Genomic DNA, 21119 nt, shown 5'->3' with positions numbered 1-21119 from the left:
CTTACTGGCTATCATTACTATTTATTTTTAGGCTATGTTCACACGCTGTACAAACAATGGCCATTTCGTGTAAACAGCCCTTGTTTAAATCTACCTACGGCCGGAATTAATGATAATGATGGTGGAGTAAACAAAGGCCATTCACAGGGAATGGATGTTATTTCTACAGCATGTGAACATATCCTCAAAGTCCCCTTGAATCCAGAGTGCTTTACATATGATATGGTGTTAACATGCAGAATGTAACATAAAATTAAGATAAAACAACATGAATGAAGTTAATGATAGGCCTGCATATCGGTAGAGAGGACCCTGCCTGCGACAGCTTACATCACTAGTTGCTTTTTCTCTCAAAACAGCAGTAGACATAATTTCTGGGTGAAGGAAGAAAATAGGAATTTCCATTTACACAATTAGAGAGTTAGACTGCTACCTGGATTCCCAAATATCACAGGGTCAACTTCAAAAGAATTAAAAAAAAAAAACTTAAAAAAAAGAACTTAACCTCCTCCCGCTGCTGCACTGTAAATTAACGTCACTGCAGCCTATGCCTGAGGCTGCAGCAATGTTAATTTACAATGCAGGATGACACAGGCACAGAAGTTGTGCCTGTGTCATCCGCCGTGGGTCCGGCTTTCAGTGATAGCCGGGGACCCGCAGCATCGATAGGGCTTCAAACAAAATTCTCCCTGATAACCATTGGGGCCCTGTTAAGTGATGGCAGAGCCCCAATGGCAGCCATGGACACTCAGGCTCAGGCTCAGGCTTCCGGTGTCCTGGCTACAGACATCGGCGGGAAAGGGAGGAGGTACAGCCGGGGCGTAGGCTCACGTTGACAGTGGCCGCACCCCGGCCTTCCCTTCCTCCTCCCCTCTTTTCCCTGCCATTGTTACCAACTTCTAACAGTGGCAGGGAACAAAGGAAAGGGGGCAGACCTAGGGACTTCAGCTTATGGGATCAACGACCTGGGCATTGATGCATCAATGACCCATGATTGTTAAAAGGTTAAACAAGTAACTTTAAAAAGAAAATTTTGCAAAAAAAAAAACTGAAGCAATTCTAGGAACCTTCATACCAAAAAAAGCTTGCCGAGTTTATGCCGGTCTTCTTGGTGCTGCTGTTGCTGCAACATGATACAAAGTATATACATACTGCGAGGTATATAGCACCCCTGGTCCTTGCACTAAAATATAGCAAGAGCAAAACCAAGGCATGTGAATGTGGATTTATGATGTTTTACTATGTTACAGTATCCATAAAACTAGATGTGCAGTTTTTTTTTTATTTCTTGTTGTGACTTAATAAATTAAGGATAAACAGAAGACAGACATTCCACTAATGAAGTCATTTATTTGTTGACTAATAAATACTAGCTATTAATCAGCAGTGCAAAGCATGATCTTTAATGGTATCCATAGACTAAGAAAATGCAATTTAATCCTTTCAATTAATAGCGGATCATTTCCTTTTCATTCTTAATGGTCTTTTTTCCCTGAAAATCGGTTCATCTTAATTACACCTAACATTCTGTTTTAATTGTGTTTCAGCGACTAATTAGAATCAATGTCCCTTGATAAAATAAAATTATATGATTACTGTCTACTTCCACATTTTCATGTTCTTAGGCAAGAAAATAATAAAAAATTCAAGATAGACTGCAAGCCAAAAGCATGGGAAGCTTGTTACGGGTGCGGTCACACTAAGCAGAGAAGGTGTGGTCACGCTGAAATCAAAAAATGTGGGGGGCAATCCCATGAACGGACAGGTTGGGTCATCTAAGTTCTTTCCCTGGCTCTAACTCCAAACTCCTGCTAGCAAGAACAACCACATAAAGGGAGAGCCATATAGACAACGGTTCCATGGCCAAATATTTGAAATCCACCTAGAATGGTTCAAGGAACACTATAATTGAAGTTTAAGTAAGAAACCCTATTGTATACTATGGTAGACTCAAGCATTTAACCAGATGCCCCCTGTTCAGCAGAGCAAAGGGGACCTGGTTTACCTGAAATCTTACAAAGTGACAGTTTAGCCCCCAGGTGTAACCCTTTGGGGTACTACTGTGCTCTGTTGGGGGAGGGATTATACTTACAGTTCCGGTCTTCTATCTTACATCTTCATAATCACCGCTCAGCCAATCAGTGGCTCTTTGCTATGCTGAGATCACTAAGGTATATAGATAGATTTTTTTCGCCTGTATTAGTCATGAGCCGGGCCGTGTCAGCGGCGTCCTCAGCACCACACCGCAGCCGGGCCTACACTGCTTCCCAGCTGGGCACTCAACTGTCTCTGCAGCTGCCAGCTTGGGAGATGTTTTGGGGGCTGGAGTCCCAGACCCCAATCAGTTCTGGGGCTGAGACTTCACCTTCCATATATCTGCCTATTCCCCTTCCTCCTTGCCTGTGATAGCCTAGCTTACTAGTGTGTCTTGACCTAGCGTTCCTCCTGCATTTATATTCTTGGTATTTCTGACTTCTGGATTTTGGACTTAGACTATTCTCCTGGATCACGTTTTGTACTTTGCTGCCCTGTTGATGTTGACTTAGACCTCTGACTTTGTTATATTGCGTTGCGTTTGTCTTGTCTATTGTTCCGTTTTCACACTAAGTAAGGATTAGGGACCGCTGACCAGTTGTCCACTGCCATTAGGGTTTTGAGGCAAGTAAGCAGGGACAGCAGAGCCGGCACAAGCTTCAGGGCTGCACCCGTCTTTTTTCTACTTGGTCCCACATCCTGACAATTACTGATTACATAATGCACTATTATTGGGTGTTTTCTCCATATTATTTCTGTTGCTGCTTACCTAAAACTGGTGTACCAGTGCACTGATCCTAATAAATCTTCCCCCTGGTGTTCAGATCTATCTGGTATCCACCCAACAGTATACCCTATTTGTTCGTTCTTGTTTGTTTGTTTGTTTTTTGTCGTGTTCCTTCTTTAAAGAGGTAAGAAAGGGCTACCAAAATATTTTGCAAAAAAATAAAAAATAAAAAAAATTATACATGAACTGTGACAGGTCAGTATAGAGCCTCTTTTATACATCATATGATTATAATAACATGGAAGGGGCTGTACTAACCTCTCAGCTCCTTGAAGATGATAACAGTTTTCATATTTTGATAATGCAATAGTGTAATATAAAAAAAAAAAAAAAGAAAAGGTGATCTTAAACATCTGAGCACACTTTACAACTGTGCATGAAACACAAGGAAGAATTAGAAGAAAATGTGTTATTTTCAAGTTTTCTACATAGCTCTGGTAAAGCTTTGCTTGTATATCATTAGGTGACATTATACTATGTAATCTATCAGTATTGCTGCATCCATGACCAAGCATCATTTCTTCTTTTTTTATTGTTGCTTTAATTATTCTTTTTTTATTGTTGCTTTAATTATTTTTTTATATTTCCATCAACGTAGATGAGGGCAATGTAGATTAGTATTATTTATAATGACAGAGCTTTGGGGGTACTTTTATTACCTCCTTCTAAAGAAATTTGAAAAGACAAAATTTTTAATTAATGGGGAACTCCGGTTAAAGCGACTTTGTACCCACAATACACCCCAAACCACTTGTACTGATGGATGGCTGCTTTTAATCCAAGATCTGTCCTGGGGTCTGTTCGGCAGGAGATACAGTTATTGTCCAAAAAAACAACTTTTAAACTTGAAGCCCTGTGTCAAACTGCCATGGCCTTGAGTGTCTGTGCCCTAGGCCTGCGACGCCTCTCCATCCCCCCTCCCCGCCCTCTTCACCATTAGGAATACCCTTGGGCAGGATTTCTCATAATCATCACTTGTCTTAACACTGCACATGTGCTGGATTGTTAAGGGCGATGTGCGGTGTTCAGACAAGTGATGATTAGGAGAAATCCTGCCATGGGGCATTCCTAATGGTGAGGAGGGGGGGGGGCAATGGATGGAGTCTTATTTTTGGAGAAGCACATTATGCCCTTACATTTTAGCCCTTGTCTATATGATAGTTAGCCACCATTCTGTATGTCCCACTGTTTTTAGGTCCCTACACTGTAAGGTCCCCTGTTGTTGTACCCCCATACTGTATACCTTCACCGCGTGGTTCTTCCCCCATACTGTATACATCTCCCCTCTGCAGTAAAGCCCCCCCACACTGTATACCTCCCTCCCCCTTCTGTAGTTCTTTCCCCATATTGTATATATCCCCCCTGTGCAGGTAGTTCCCATACTTTATACTTCGCTTCCCCTCTGTAGTTGGCCCATGCACCCTCAACATTCAATGCACCTTACCTGGTGGAGGTGGGGCATAAAAAGCCTGACACCTGATTGGTTAATGCCACCCAGTGTCAGGGTCTGGCCAGCTGCCTTAAAGTAGGGCTTATTTTCAGAATAGGGCTTATATTTCAAGACTACTCAAAAAAGCCTGCAAAACTAAGCTAGGTCTGATTTTTGGGGTAGGTCTTATTTTCAGAAAAAATATATTCCAGAATTGTCATTTTCTGGGGAATATTAGTATTAACTGAAACCGTTGGTTTAGGAGGGCCATGTTTAGCAATTAACAATTTATTACCAATATTCTTTTGTTCCTATGAATCAAAAATCCTTCTTCTTCTCAAACTTTTCTCCCGAAGAACGTACTTTTCCATTTCCACGCTGGCATTATATTAACAATGCAAGTTCACACAGGACCATGTACAACAGGTATTCCTACCATGATGATAAATTGTGATGTCAGAAGTGCATATCTATTTCCATATTTACCAGACACCGAATGAACATGTGAATACATACACCGGGGCTGATTTGCATATAAATTAGGCAATTATACTTTACTACAGATGACATATCTTATTGTCAGTTTGTCATCGATTTCAACAAAGTCATGTTTGGCTGGATAAAATGATTTAAAGCAAATCCTATTAGTGTTAAGATGCTGATAGATAAGAATTAAGTAGTTTTATATATCTTGATTCAACATTAGTCATCCAAAAAGTTACACACAGTGACAGATTTACATGCTCTACTCCCTCTTTTATGTGTATTTGTAGGAGATAACACTTGTCAGCTAATGTGTAAGTAAGGCTAAGCTCATGTTTGGGCCATAGAGCTCACGTAGGAAAAAGTAAACAGTAGGTTTCTATGGTAAAAAAAACAGCTGAGAAAATATGGATAATTTTATTAAAAAAATTTACTTTATGACTTGAATGTACAAAATATCGAAAGCATGCTACACTACAATACCCATGAAAATGGTGCTCACCAGCCCAGAGGCACCAGGCTAAAGACTTCTAACCATATCTATAATTTTAGTGAATAAATAAATGCATGTACTTTTGATTTTTTGTTTGTTTGTTTATTAAAGTGTATAGCTTAACCTTTTGCTTACACATCCAACTCATAATTCCAATAAAACAGTCTAAGGGCCAGCTCCCACGGAGTAAATTCGGTAGAATTCGGCGGGATTCCCTAAGGCCTGGTTCACACATTGTATTTTTTTTTTATTAAACAATGGAAATTGTCAGATGTCAGGATACAAGTCTTGCATACCTACAGACATCATTGATTTGGTTTGCTGGTAGACAGTAGAGGTGAGCAGATTATTATTATTATTATTTTATTTATTTATTTTACTTTTTTTGTGAGTCTTTTTTTTTAAGAGACAGTTTGGTTCAGTGAGCTATCGAAGAGGTGAGTAGAGCTTTCGTTGGAATTGCTTATGGTTTTTCAATACAGTTTGTGCATGAGCCCAATAGGCAGTGTAAACAATGCCCAGTCCTGAATACATTAAAGGCCCTATTACATGAGGCAATTATCGGCTAGATTTGGCCAATTATTGGTCATTACGTTTGATAATTGCTTTGTGTAATGAAAGGCAATGATCAGCAGACATGCATGATATCGGCTGTTCGTTGTCTTTTAACATGCTGAAAGACTATAGCAACTATCTGCTGCTGTCGATCCGTGTAATAGGAGTGGTGGCAGCAGATTGCCGCTATCTCCTATCTTTAGATAGTCCAGGGAGCCCGCTGCCGCTTCCCGTGCCCCCCTCCCCTCTTTACCCGCTCACTGTCAACATGTGCAATAGCGCGGGGAACAAGGAGCAAGTGAGCGCTGACCTGACAAGCCGGCGCTCGCTTGCTTCCTCTGATCGCCCGGGGTAATAGGGGCTTTATGTTTCTGTTTACTAATTTAAAGAAGAGATACTGTATAACACTGTGATATAGTAGTGATTGCATAGTATACAAGGAACAAATATACAATGGCTTAGGGTTCTATTACACGGAGCGATTTTAAACAATTAACAACTAACGATAAACGATCGCAAACGAGATTGTGTATCGTTAACCTGAAATCGTTCACCATATTACACAGAACGCTGGTCGTTAGTTACGATCGTTACTACGATCGTTATTGCGATCGTTACTATGATCGTTTACTCCTTCTGATCCCAGCAAAACAATGAACAATGTGCAATTACACAGCGAACGATTAACGATAATTTTAGGTTCAGATCTAAATCAACGATCAAGACACATGAACGATTTTTCAATCGTTGCCTGCAATTAGACACAATGATCGTTTAAATTCGAACGATTTTTCGCACGATAATCGTCCTGTGTAATAGGGCCCTTAGAGCAGCATACTGATCTTAGATTCCCTGAATTGCTAGTCCAGTTACTCTTAAAAAATAAAATGAGAGAAAGATATGGAATGGCTTGGCTATAGTGGTATTCGGCAGTGATGGAATGCACTTGCCACAACAGCTTTTTACACACAGACAAGACAACAATTCATACTAAGATGAAATGAAATATTTATCGGACATGAAGCCATCTCTTCGGGGGGAAATGAATCTTTGTGGTGCGCTGAAAAGCTTGATCTTCAAACGTCATGAATGCTGATTTTAATGACTGGGTGAAAGCTGAGGAAATTTTGGCTGAATTTTGGATAAAGATGACAGCAAAGGGTCTCAGGTTGCACAAAGCAGACAGGAGGATTAAAGCAACAAAGCCAAGTCAATGCTCTAAAGTTTCAAAAGGATAATCTTTACGATGGTGATTCACACTCAGACAAAGGTGACTATTACTGATTATCTCAGGTGCCTTATATTTATCTTATAACATCGGATTTCTATTGTCTTTAACTAACCGATAAAGGGCTCCTTAAAAAATGCAGAACACAAGCCGGATCCTTATGGTATGCACAAATCAAATCTCAAGATGGAAAAAGAAAAATATCAGGGGATTTATTGATGACAGGATGCGGAATAAAAATCAAGTCCCTCCTGTTGTTTAAGGATCCAGAGAGGGTGATTGCCATATGTTCAATGATACAAAGGGGGCAGGAGTGACAGTACAAAAGAAAAGACTGGTATAACCTTTCCAATATGTCAGATAGGCTGAGAAAATAGTTCTATCATGGAGATTAGAAGATGTATCTGCAAACAATAAGACGTGGGTTATAAAAAGTGTGACGAGTATCAGAGTTAAGAATTTTCTTTGTTGTTTACATAAAATACAAAATATTATGAAAAATGATAAGTCTTGTTATTGTTCTATATCATCAAAAATACAGACAGGAAGAATTGAAAAATAATTTTTTTATTTATTATTCTGAATAACAATAATGTAAAACAAATGAAACATTCAGAAAGAGCAGAATATGTGATATTATAAGTTACTGTACAGTAATGGAGAGGATCGGAAACACAAGGGCGGACAGAGACTGCAGGGGGCATGAAGGAATAAGCAGGGCAGATGTGGGCACATACATGTAGCACTCTCTGTCCGGGGAAAGAGGGGTACCACTGTAGTTTTATAACAGCTGGAGGACTGCCATTTAACACAGCTGACTTAGAGGACAAATCTTTACATGTGCCAGAAAAATAAAGGTGGCTCAGGCTATTTGATAAATCTGGCTCTTCCGTATCCTGTGTAGTTTAAGAACCCTATTACACTGAGCGAAAATCTGATGAATGAGGCCAATTCACCAGATTATTGCTGCATGTAATAAAGACAACAATCAGCCGATGAAACAATAATAAACTTTATACATACCTGTCAGTGCTCCCCGGTGTTCTTATAGCTTCTACTTGCTCCCTGCAGCCGCCGCTGAAAGTTTTGTGTCGGTCTCTGAAGTGACAGGCTGCTTAGCCAATCACTGGCCAAGATGGGACAGTGCTGCTGCCAGTGAATGGCTGAGCGGCCTGTCCCTTCAGAGACTGGCTCAGAAGTTCCAGGTAGCATGCAGGGGCTAGGAGAACACCGGTACCACTGAAAAGTATGTATGAAGTTTGTTATTTTACACTGGAGGCAAGTGCTGCACCGACATCGCTAAAGATGTCTGTGCAGCGCTTACCTCATGATTATCAAGCCGTGAAATAGGCTCAGTAAGTGAGAGGTGATCTAGCAGATTGGTGCCCGCTTACACTACTCATTGGCCCGTGTAATATGGCCCTAAGTTTAGACCAACTATTAGATGCCAAAATTGTGCACCAAAATGTTGGAAGAGTGAGCATTACCATTTACAGCATTAGAGTTTAGGAGGATCACTTAGCTCTAGTTACAAAACCTAACACAATCTGTATCTTTTTTTCTAAACCTTTATGTCCCCTTAAATTTTTGGTAAACAAACCAATATGTACCTTCCTATTGCTGCTTCCCGTGTGTTCTTCCAGTCCTGGGTGTGTTTCTATTCTGCCAAATCCTGACGAGATCCCGATCTTCACTTAGCCAATCATGGAACTCAGAGGGTTAGCTCAATGTCATTGGATGCCGGCAGGATAGAAACAAAGCTGGGGCAAGCAGATCTTGCTGTGGGAGCAGTGGGGAACAAGGAGGGTAAGTATGGGTGCTTGTTACTTGTTTGGCTGCACAGGAATCCAGTTCAGAAAGTTTTAAATCTCCCTGGAAAACCCCTTCAAGTTTACATATGAATGAATTTCAATGTGGAGAAAAAGACATTTTACCATTTGCATCTTGCGTGAAGACAGCTAGCTTTAAAGATTCTCGAAATAATATTTATTGCTCAATGGTGAGAATGGAATATCTTACAGCCCTTTGTCTGGAATCTGGAGTCATTTACGTTAAGACTTAATCCCCCAATTTTTTTTATTTATTCCTCCAGTCGCGTGTTTCAGCCAATTCAGATGTTGCTCAACTTACTGACGCAGAATACGAGACACCTGAATAATTAATTATGGAGATCGTTTAACAGGAGACAAAGCTTGATGAATACCGTCCTACTGGAACTCGGTCTGGGTTTGGTTAAGGTCTCTGATTTTTGCTGACAAGTATTATCCTCATTTAAGGTACATTAATTCCGAATTCTGTTCCTTCCATCTCATTCCAAAACACCAGAAAAATTTTAAGAAAATCTGAATAGACCATAATGAGTTGCCCGGATAATCGAACAAATCACTTCAAAGAAGAAAGACTGGAAGTTTCATTCGGGGCTTCTACATTCTGTTTTCCGGTATACAACTTGATTTAGGATGTGAGCTGAGAGTTTTTTTTCTTTAAGGATCATGGTCCATATTGTGATGTAGTTAGATGACAAAAGGTACAAAGTACAGTTGGTAGCTTTAAGGAGTAATGGACTGATGAAAAAATTTCCACTTAATGAATCAGAAAGCTTAAGTTGTTTATAGAAAGATCAATCATTCCAACCTTATTAGAAATCCAGATGGTGGTAAACCTGGATGATGTACAGAATCTAGAACACAATATGATAGAAGGGGATTGCATGACAGCCTTTTCCGAACTCAACTACTCAACTACCTCACGTTTGCATTAAAGTGTGGAGAGAAACTCAAAACAGGTTTGTAAGGCTAGGTTCACACTGCGTTTTTGCAATCCGCTTTTGTGCAAAAAAAAAAACGGATGAAAAAAAAAAAGATACATTTGTGTTCATCCGTTTTGATCCTTTTTCCATTGATCAAAACAGATCCGTTTTTTAAATGAGCAGAAAAACGTAGTCAACCTCATTTTTGTGTCTGTTAAAAAATTTAATCCGTTTTGATCCATGATTTTTTTTTTAAATAGTATATACCAGGTCATATTTGTGCATTACCCATCCAGTGCATTAACCAGAGAAATATGAATGGTAAAGTATAACAGTATATGCATCACTGTTACAATAACTTTTTCCACCAATACACTTGGCATAGAGATCCTTATTTTAATTAAATTTGGTAAACATTTCTGTAGTCAGCATTTGCATACAGTACATCAGGTATTAGGTGGTATAAATAATTACACCACCTTATATCAAATTCTGAAAGAGAAAGGGAATATAAGCCTGGAGTTTAGCTGTCAGCTTTAATATTGACTATATATAATTTTTTAAAGTATTTTTTTGGTCATAGCCTTTGTAAGTATGCTCAATATATATTCAAGAATGTTGTCATCTGGGGAAATATCTGGCTAGTCCTGTGTTTCGGGACTCTTCAATGAGGCTCCATGGACTCTTCTTTTGCATATTCATGTTTCCCAGGGGGCAATGCACCTAGGATTTCACTGCATTGAGCGCTTTCACTAGCAGCCGGCAGTGTTGTCGTTTGGCTGGTCTCCCTGAGATCAGTAATCTGTTTCTCTTATGGCTCTACTAGGCATTGCACCCATCTAGCCAGAATCCTGCTCCATACTGATGAGGGGCAACACCCTGAAACAGCTGTATGTGGATGGATACCTGGCCTTGGTTTTTCCCTTGTCATTACATTGACTTATAGGGCCCCTTAATATGGTGGTTTTGGTGATTTCCTTACAGGAGCCACCTTTTGGCTGGGCCTTCCCGGAGGGAAATCTGGCTAGTCCTGTGTTTCGAGACTCTGATGAGGCTCCACAGGCTCTTTTTTTGCATATCTGGGGAAATCTGGCATCTTAATGTATGTCTCAGAGAGAGAGGACAAAAAGGCCACAAACAAATGGTCTCAGCACCATGACTATTGCAAAAAGATCAAGGAATCCTGCTCACCAGCCAGGATAGGGGGTTTAGCCCCCAAAGGTCTGCGTAGGATTTCCATATGGGAAGAAATACATTGGTGTTGGTGTGTCCACATACTACAATGTGGACTGTCTGAGTGGTAATCCAATTGATGCAGGCTAGACGGGAAGGGTCTAGTAATTCTCATTTTTATCCTTAACCCGACACTTTTCTGCAGATTGTCCTGCTGTGACAAAACCGGCTGTCAGGTCAGCCCTTGTTTTCTCCTTGTTCCCGGCTCGCTATCTGTGATATTACATGCACAGACAGCTATCGGGAGGGGTGAGAGGGGGCTGGGGGAGCTGCCTGGAGGATCCTTAGATCGTCCAAGTGGCCCATTGGAGTCAGCGGCGGTCTGCTGACGCCACTCCTATTACACAGAGTGACTGTCGCTGTCGTGATCATGTCATTTCAACATATTGAAAGACAAAGATAAGTTGACATTGTTTGGGGTAAAATGGCCTTTAAGAGTTCTGAGGGACAATCTATTGAAAATTCAGAGCCACTAGTTGAATTATGGCAGTCACTATGATGTAATGTAATAAATAGAAAGAGCTCTGATCATAGGGTTCAGTCGTTGAAGCAATGAACTAAAAAGTAGAGTTAAGGCTAGTTGACTGTGAATGGACACAATAAATATGCATCAGCAAAGGGTGAAGCCCCCATAACCATGAGCAAGATGAACCTTGTCTAGCCATAAGGAAAAGTGGAGTGAGTTACCCAGGGCTGTATTCACCACTAGGCACCCGTGGTCCGGTGCCTAGGGCAGCACCTTGCAGGAGGGCAGCACCAGGGAGCAGGGGGAAGAAAACAACTTTTTTTTTGTTATTATTTTCTTAGTCTCCCACCTCCTGTTCAGACTTGCCAGTAAATTTGGTGTCTTTTCAAGGGGGGAGGGGGTATGGTGGTATTGGTCAGGTCAGGCGTGTTGGGGCGGTGTTAAATATGAAGCCTGGAGCTATCAGTTAACAATCCTGTGGTGAAATTTGTTTGTTTTAAGCAGTTAAAAAACATGAAAAGCGTGATTCAGACAAAGTTTCTACATGTGGAGAAATGCATGTGGCCGAAACCACTCTCCCATTTCTTTATGATGCTAACTGGTGTGTGAAGATGGGGCGCCTTCAGGTTTAGTGCCTAGGTCAGCAGCAGCTATTAATACGGCCCTGGAGTTACCAACAGCTTTTATACCATGAGGAGTGGAGATAAAGGAACCAATATCTACATGCACTAACTAGTATGGGTCATGGTTGATAAAACTTTATAGGTCTTAGAGACATAAACTGATGCATAAACATATGCTAGGCAAAACTCTAAAACTGTTTAAAGTGTACTTAGTATCTGGACAAACCTTCAATGTGTCATAGTGACATGCCAGTGTATTAGTGGGGGTCCAGGTGGTCAGACACCACAGATTGCTAGAATAAAGAGGCCGATTAAATAAATTGTCATCTGGTATTTCCAGCTCAAACTGAAAGCACTGTGCAATAGGTCTTCTTATTCTAATTCTGTAGATATTTTGCAAGGTTCAATCATGTTGTGCTGTAGAAAAAACATTTTTGCCTGGTATATACTTCCTTCTCTTTTACTCCCAAGTTGTTACCCCAAATCCTCTGCAATCACAGTACTAATTACCCCCAGTGCATGCACAGTTAAAGGGGTTGGCCACTTTATAGTAAAACAGCTCAGTATACAGTATTAGTAGGAGTACTCACAGCATTTAGTTACAGCAGCTCCCTGTGTACCTCATAGAGCTAAAATCAGACTCCCCTCCTCCAGGCTGTACTGGCCTATTCTGTGGTGTTCCTGTCCATAAAATGGCCGACATAGAGGAGCATGTGATCATGCCCTGCCCCCAGTGTCCACCACTGAGCCTGTATGTGTCTATGGAGGACATAGGGGGCGGGGCATGGTCACATGCTCCTCCATGTCGGCCATCTTATGGACAGAAACAAAACAGAGCAGGGCAGCACAACCTGGAGGAGGGGAGTCTAATTTTACCTGTATGAGGTACACAGGGAGCTGCTGTCAGTATATACAGTGAGTACACAGGGAGCTGCTGTCAGTATATACAGTGAGTAGTTACTAATACTGTACACTGACCTATTTTACTATAAAGTGGCCAACCCCCTTAAGTCTATATCTCCTGTTAATAAGACAAGAGGAAAAAAGGAGCCAGGAGGATGGCGCCTCGTGTAATCCTGTTACATGAAAATGTGTGAATTAAAAGTATAGGTGGACTCTCACCTTTTAGCCCCTTGGGCTTTGTGCATATCACCCCACTTTGGAGTAGCTTGTAGCGTCGGATGATGGCTGCCGGCCGAAGGATCCAGGAAACGAGACTCTCCCAGTGTTGGGACCCATGTTTTCATGCAGTGGAGAGAAGAAAAAAGTACCTGGCTAGGTATGCAGGCGCTGCCAAAAATTCCTTCACAACGAGTGGAGTATAAAACATAAAATGGCTGATTTATTGGATAAAATCAGTAAAAATGTACATAAAATAAGCAATTACGTGTTTCGGGAGTAGCATCTCCCTTCATCAGATTGCAATCTATAAATTTAATGTAAAGTTCGGGTTCGAGTCCCGCGCCTGGACCCGGTCCCACCGCCGAGACATCCCAGGCGGAAGCCCTGTGCGCGTTATGCTAATTACCAGAGATGAGTTTGACGTCCATAGAGAATGACTAAGAGGTCCACTTTAACAGGACCAGGATAGATTTTTGTTTAGAAGGTTCCTATTCAATGAGATCCTGAAAAACATGAGATATGGTTAATTAACATAACAGAAAATTGTATAACACTTCATAATACAAAATGAACGTACTGTAAGTTACGGATAGCGTCCCTTTAAAATGAAATGAATAAGGAGGTATTGGATGACAAATGCCTTATCACGTCTAGGTTTTATAAAATACAAGCCCATTTGGAATATTCTTCACGGTAATACTCTTTAGAATAACTGTAAAGCTCACATTGGCACCGGTATAGTTTTATTATACGGAGCTGTACTCTCCTGTAGGCTGTCTATAAAATATGATGCGGCATATATATGCAGCACAATAAGCATATAATAACTATAATAAAGAAAAAAGATTGTGTTTACTTTGCATTATGACAATAGCATTCTGCCGCCACTAAATCTATATCTGCCATCTCGAGCCATAATCTATGAATATTTTAACACATGTGTACTCAGTGGGGTGTATTATCATACTGATATAAATAGAATTAATGAGCAGTCAACCTGCCACATGTCCTAACATATGATGGGGCAGCTACAGCGGAGGAGAATTTTTTTTTTTTCTGTTTCACATTAAGGTTTGCTTCTAGATCTTGATCATTTTCAAGCTGTAACCCAGCTATTGTTTAAATGTGGAGAACAGTTCTTTTCTCATCCAATTATCTGCAGTATTACCATACTGAAACACAGCCGAAATCAGAAAAAGGGAGGAAAGAACAAAATCCTTGTGCACACCTTGACTATAAAGGACGTGAAGGGTTGGAATTGACAGTATGATGTGTCGCAGCTATAGATATCATACAGAATGACAGTACACTGAGAATAAGGGCCGTGGTGTGGTTTTCGTTACTCTATCGCTAAGGGCTGGTGCAGGGAGGGTTTCATTTAAAACATAAGCTTAAAGCGAATGTACCAGCGATACATCGCTTTTCTGTTTTTACCATGAATAGACCGGCACCGGCATAGGGATGCCGATGCCGCAGTTCTTTTTTTTTAACTGCGGCCCGCTTTCCGCCACGGTGACAGTCTATTACCGAGCACCGGCTCGACCTGAAACCCTGAAGGCTGGCGGGCCTGCCCCCCATTAGAGGAAACTCCCTCCCCTCTATAACATGATTCTATTGATTTAAATGGAGCCGCGTCATAGAGGGTAGGGGGTTTCCTTGCACTGGGGCCCAGTTCCTGGCTTATTCAACAGAAAAGTGACGTACCACTGGTAAATTTGATTTAAAAGATATGCTAAAGCTGCCGGATTATTACCTGATCTTGCCAAAACAATGCATGGAAAAAATACACTGGATGTTGTAGAAATGGTCACATGGTAAAGGTTTTTAAAAGCCCTAGGTCTCAGCTAAAGAGCACAATTTTTTTAAATGTATGTATGAGATCCCCCACTACTAGTGCTCTGATACCTCCTGGTGCCGCTGGCTTTTGGTTGCTTCCTAGTTCTTATGATGTGTAGTCCCCATAGGCTGCTCAGCTAATTATCGGCTGAGGCGGGTAACCACTAGAGCCAGTGATTGGCCGAGTGCAGGAACAAACATCCCAGTCAGAGGAACCTGAAAGCAGACAGAATAGCAGCTGTGGGCGATCAAGGCAGTTGAGTATGGCTTTTTTTTACAGCACCCTGTGCCAAAAATAGTTTTTTTTATCTATTGGAATACCGCTATAAATATTAGGGAAAAAAAAGTTTCTTTTTCTCACTGTGTTTGGTTCTGCAGCTCAGCGGTATTCCTTTAAATGTGGCTTTAACATTTACATTTCTATGGCTATCCATTTACATTTCTCCAGGAGAGGTATGTTCTTGTACACTATTAAAGGTGAAAGGAGCTAACCTTGCATGTCTGGAATTGCTTCACATTGCCAAGATGGTGTTTAATCCAAGAAAACTGTGAACCACAAGACCTCCTAACCCTTTAGTAACATCTGCTGTAGTGTAGATCTTACGAATCACAAGTTCAAGATAAAAGTTCAAGTTTAAAAAGTTTTAGGCTGCATTCACACGTTCCGGGAAGTTGTCCGTGCTCACGGACAATTTTACAGCCCATTGCTTTCTATTGGGCTATTCAGATCCGTGATCCGTTCTGTTAAATAAAAGGACATGTCATTACTCGGAACAGATGCATGGAAAGGATTCCCCATAGAAATCAATGAGATCCGTGTTTTTCACGGATGTACACGGATGTGACATCCGTGTTCATCCGTGAAAAACACGGATGTGATATAATCAATGTAATTTAAAATGCTTTAACACAGATCCATGAAAAAAACGGACACGGATACAAAACGGATGCAAAACAGATGAAAAACGGACTGTTTTGCACGGATCACGGAGGTTGCTGCCGGACCACAATCACGGATCGGGAAAAACACTGAACGTGTGAATGCAGCCTAAAATATAAAAAAGAAATCCAAATATAAAAAATTCTAAATGCTCTGCTTTTATCAAATTTTAATTGTATAGAACATTTTTGCTTTTTTTTTTTTTTTTACATTTCCTAATATATGGTGCAAATGTAACCACCTCCAAGAATACTTGACATGACATCTTGGGGCTCCAGTGAGGCAACCAACCTTCTACCCGGAGGAAGTATTTGTAAAGTCTTACCTTCATCCTGGTTGCTATCTTCAGATTAGATAGAATGTTCTGCCGGGTTAGTTTTTTATTCATATTTAAATGGCTCCAATCTTTCAAGAATGGAATTGCATGATGGTCCTAGCCGAGATGTGATTCAAGAGGACAGTGACACACAAGACCTCTTAAAAGGATTGTTGGCTTTGAACAATTCCAATGTGTTATGCTGCGCTTACACAAAATGATAATTGGGCTGATCGTACGATTAACGATGTCGGAGTAACAATTTTTTTTTCATAACGATCAGGGTTTAGACGGTACGATATATCGTACGGAAAATTCGTTTCGCAATCGTTTTGCGATTGCTTAAGCCTATCTCACACATTGGTTAAATCGGTGAATGACTGTTCACACGGAACGATCTGCGAATTTTTTGCGAACGATCAATGGCGATTTGAGAACTTGTTCAAAGATCAAAATGAACGATTTCTTGCTCGTCGTTTGATCGTTCGCTGCGTTTACACATACGATTTTTGTTTGAATTCGATCGTTCGAACTTGTTAGCAAGCACCACATCATTGGACCTTAAAGAAGTACTCTGGCAAAAATCTTTTTCTTTCAAATCAACTGGTTTCAGAAAGTTTCATAGATTTGTAATTTACTACTATGTAAAAATCTCAAGTCTTCCAGTACTTATCAGCTGCAGTATGTCCTGCAGGAAATAGTGTTTTTAGCCTGACACAGTACTCTCTGCTACCACCTCTGTTTATGTCAGGAACTGTGCAGAGCAGTAGAAAATCCCCATAGAAAACATCTCCTGCTCTGGATAGTTCCTGTTTCGGACAGAGGTGGCAGAAGAGAGCACCGTGTCAGACTGAAAAGAAAACACCGCTTCCTACAGGACATACAGCAGCTGATAAATATGAGAAGACTTGAGATTTTAAAATAGAAGGTAAATTACAAATCTATATAACTTTCTGACACCAGTTGATTTCAAAGAAAAAGATTTTCGCCACAGTACCCCTTGAAGCATTACATAGTGCCCATTTATATCAATGGGTTTCTTTGTAACGTAGAACAGAATGGGTCCTCCAAACCCAGAGACGCTCTTTTTAGTTGCTCGATTCTGACCATTATATAAAGATTCTGAACAGACAATATGACAGATGGGTTGTAGATCCTCTTTCTTAACAGAGAGATAACCATGTATAGTCTAAAACCAGACTCTGACCCAAGAAAACCAATGCATTTTACTTTTACATTTTTTCCTTTTGGAAATTTTCTGTAATATTGTGCTTAGCTATGCTAATAGAATTCCACTATAAATACCAGTGACAAGGAAATAAAAATTGATATAACCACATTGAGACAAATTTGTATTTCTTAGGGAAGCTCAAAGAAATTAGTTACATTATCCACTTTATCTTCTTTTATATTAATTGACATAATTCTGAAGCTCCAAACCCCTCTAAAACCTGGTCTGCATTTCAGCAGAATTCTCATCTCATTTTACTTTCAATGACAGAACTTTAGAGATAATGTATGTCCTCGCTTCCCGTCACAAATGTCATTTCATCCAGAAATCCGTGCCAACTCCCTGGTAGTAATGGTGTCATTTCACATCTTCCAGACATTTAAAATTTACTTAAAAAGGGTCTTGGCCAAAGCTAAAAACTCGTCCTTTTTTTTCTCGTTTTCTTACATGACAATGAAGATTGGTTTTAACGGGTGATAAAATTTATTAAAATATCAGTGAATTTTTATGTATTGTATGCATTTTTATGTAGATGTATTCATAGATGTAACTTTCAGTAAATCTCATTGCATTTGTTGAACACAACATGGAGACCACTTCAGCAATATCATTGAGGACCAGTGGCGTAGCTACCATAGAGGGAGGGTAGGCAGTTGCTATGGGGCCCGTGCAGGAGGGGGGCCCGGGGGAGAAGGTAAGAGTATATATATATATATATGTGTGTATATATATATATATATATATATATATATATATATATATATATATATATGTACATATGTAAATCAACTGGTGCCAGGAAGTTATGAAGAGTTGTAAATAACTTCTATTTAAAATACTCAAGTCTTCGAGTACTTATCAGCTACTGTATGTTCTGCAGGAAGTGGTGTATTCTTTCCAGTCTGACACAGTACTCTCTGCTGCCGCCTCTGACCATGTCAGGAACTGTCCAGAGCAGCAGCAAGTCCTCAGTAGAAAACTTCTTCTGCTCTGGACAGTTCCTGACATGGACAGAGGTAGCAGCAGAGAGCACCGTGTCAGACTAAAAGGAAACACCTGCAGGACATATGGCAGCTGATAAGTACTGGAAAGCTTAAAGGGAAACTATCAGCAGGTTAGAAGCATCTAATATGTCCCTATAGCATATGGGGTGGTGAGGATGAAGGTAAGTTGTTTTCCTTATTCTTTGTGCCTTTTTCATTTACTTTTGTAATTTAATCCATATGCTAATGATGCAGTTTGATGCACTGGGGGTGGGACTACCACCTTCTAAAAGCCCGTCCCTTCTAATGAATATTCCGGAGATGAGTGCTGGAGTGATGTCACTGTAGAACGCTGCCCCAGTATTCATTAGGAGGTTGGTAGTCCGCCCTCAGTGCACCAAACTGCCTCATTAGCATCTGGATTAAACTACAAAGTACATGAAAATAATGCCAGGATAAAGAAACTTACCTTCATCATCAGCGCCCCATGAGTTATAGGGACGTATCAGCAGGTTAGATACTTTTAATCTGCTGATAGTTTGCCTTTAAGTTTTTTTTTTTTTTTTTTTTTAATAGAAGTAATTTATAAATCTTTATAACTTTCTGACACAAGTTTAAATTTTTTTTTTTTAAGTTTAAAAAATGTTTTTTTTCCCCTGTATTTAAACCTGTGTTATGACTGTCTGTATTATCTGATGAATAGAGCCTAGTACTCTTAAAACGCATTATATGTGCATTATCCAATAAATGCCTTTTTAGTTACTTATAATTTAGTCCTGGTGTTATGCAAGGCAGCGCTGGCCACCTAGTGAGTATGGCTGTTTTAGCCACCTTTTGTTGTTTTTTGTTTTTCTATTTTAAAAAAAAATTTTTCTTCGGAATACCCGTAGGATTTCCATCTGAATTATTCTTATTATTTCCATATTATTCTCATTAGTGGTGATCCAACCACTGGGACCCCACCAATCAGAAGACAAAGGAACCAATGTCCTTTCATAAACCTTTCAGAGCTACCAACAAACAGCACTGACATTCTATTCAAGTACCCCATTCACACTGTTTTGTAGTTCTCTACCTACAGTATATGGTTACCCTGTGTAGAAAAATTTACTGCTATGGCAACTTTGTACCGAAGATTGGTGGAAATTGCACCCTTGGAACCTTAGGGTAGTATTACAGGGGCCCATGGGGGCTTGATCATAACTGTAAAGGAGCGCCGATCTGCTAGATTGGTTCTCGTTTACTGGGTTTATTAAACGGCCTGGTTTAACAAGGGTTGCACGGACATCGTTACCAATGTCCTTGCAGCCCTGGTATAAACTGTATTCATCACCTGTCCATGCTCCAGAGCTCCTCTTGCGGCTTGCTTCTTCCCGGGCCCCGCTTGCTGCAGCTACAGAGCGGCCTGTCTCCACTGTCCCGGCCACTGATTGGCTCAACGGCCTGTCAGCTCATACAGGCCGTTTTGAAGCTGCAGCGTGGGACCCGGGAAGAAGCAGACCGCAAGAGGAGCCCTGGAGCATGGATAGGTAACTACATGTAGCGATGCACGGTCGGTGTCCCGACGATTATAGGTCCAAACCATCGTATAGATCTAAATGATCGTTGTCATTGGCTAATCGTGTCTATTACACGAACAATAATCAGTCGGATCGGGCTGATACGGCCGATATCGCTCCGTGTAATAGGGCCCTTACAGTTGAAAAAGTGATTGCATTTATTACCCTGGAAAAACAAAAGGAACACGTTTTTACAATCATTGGGTGACGAATTTGCTAAGACCCACTTATGCCATAAAAACCTTTTCCAGCCTTTGGCAAAAAAACCTTCATGGAACAGTTTCGAATATGATTGGTGATTAGAGATGAGCGAACCGGGTTCGGGTTCGAATTGATCCGAACCCGAACGATCGGCATTTGATTAGCGGGGGCTGCTGAACTTGGATAAAGCTCTAAGGTTGTCTGGAAAACATGGATACAGCCAATGACTATATCCATGTTTTCCACATGGCCTTAGGGCTTTATCCAACTTCAGCAGCCACCGCTAATCAAATGGCAAAAGTTCAGGTTCGGATGGACTCGAGCATGCTTGAGGATCGCTCATCTCTATTGGTGATCTATCCAGATTGACAGCAAAGGATCAAGAAAACTTGCATACAACTATGTTGGATCATCTAAAGGTCCAATGTCATGTGCTATGTCAGCACCAGATAGATTGTGACATGCAATGGATCCATCTTGCTCCATCCAGCATTCCCATACAGAATGGCTCCAAATCATTGGACGTATATGAACCTGGTCTTATTGGTCTCCATTACTATCTGTATCTGGACTTTTTGTCCTCTATTCCTAGTATAAATCTCGGATCATCCAGTAACTCTGCCTGATAGTGGTAGGCTGAAACAATATATCCAAAGGTTTTCTCATCAGCTTAAGTTATACTAAAAAAAAGCACAGAAGTCAACTAAGTGGAAAAACTGCAAATCTGTAAAGATTAGGAATAATGGAAAGGTATGTAGTCCATAGACGTCTATGATTTATAACGTTTGAACCTGATTTATGGGCACAAACTAAACAGACAATAGAGGCTCAAACAAAGATTTGTTTACGAG

The sequence above is a fragment of the Dendropsophus ebraccatus genome, chromosome 15 (assembly GCF_027789765.1).
Source record: "Dendropsophus ebraccatus isolate aDenEbr1 chromosome 15, aDenEbr1.pat, whole genome shotgun sequence".
Lineage (NCBI taxonomy): Eukaryota > Metazoa > Chordata > Amphibia > Anura > Hylidae > Dendropsophus > Dendropsophus ebraccatus.
The sequence above is the reverse complement of the archived record's forward strand: the minus strand, read 5'-3'. Positions refer to the sequence as shown.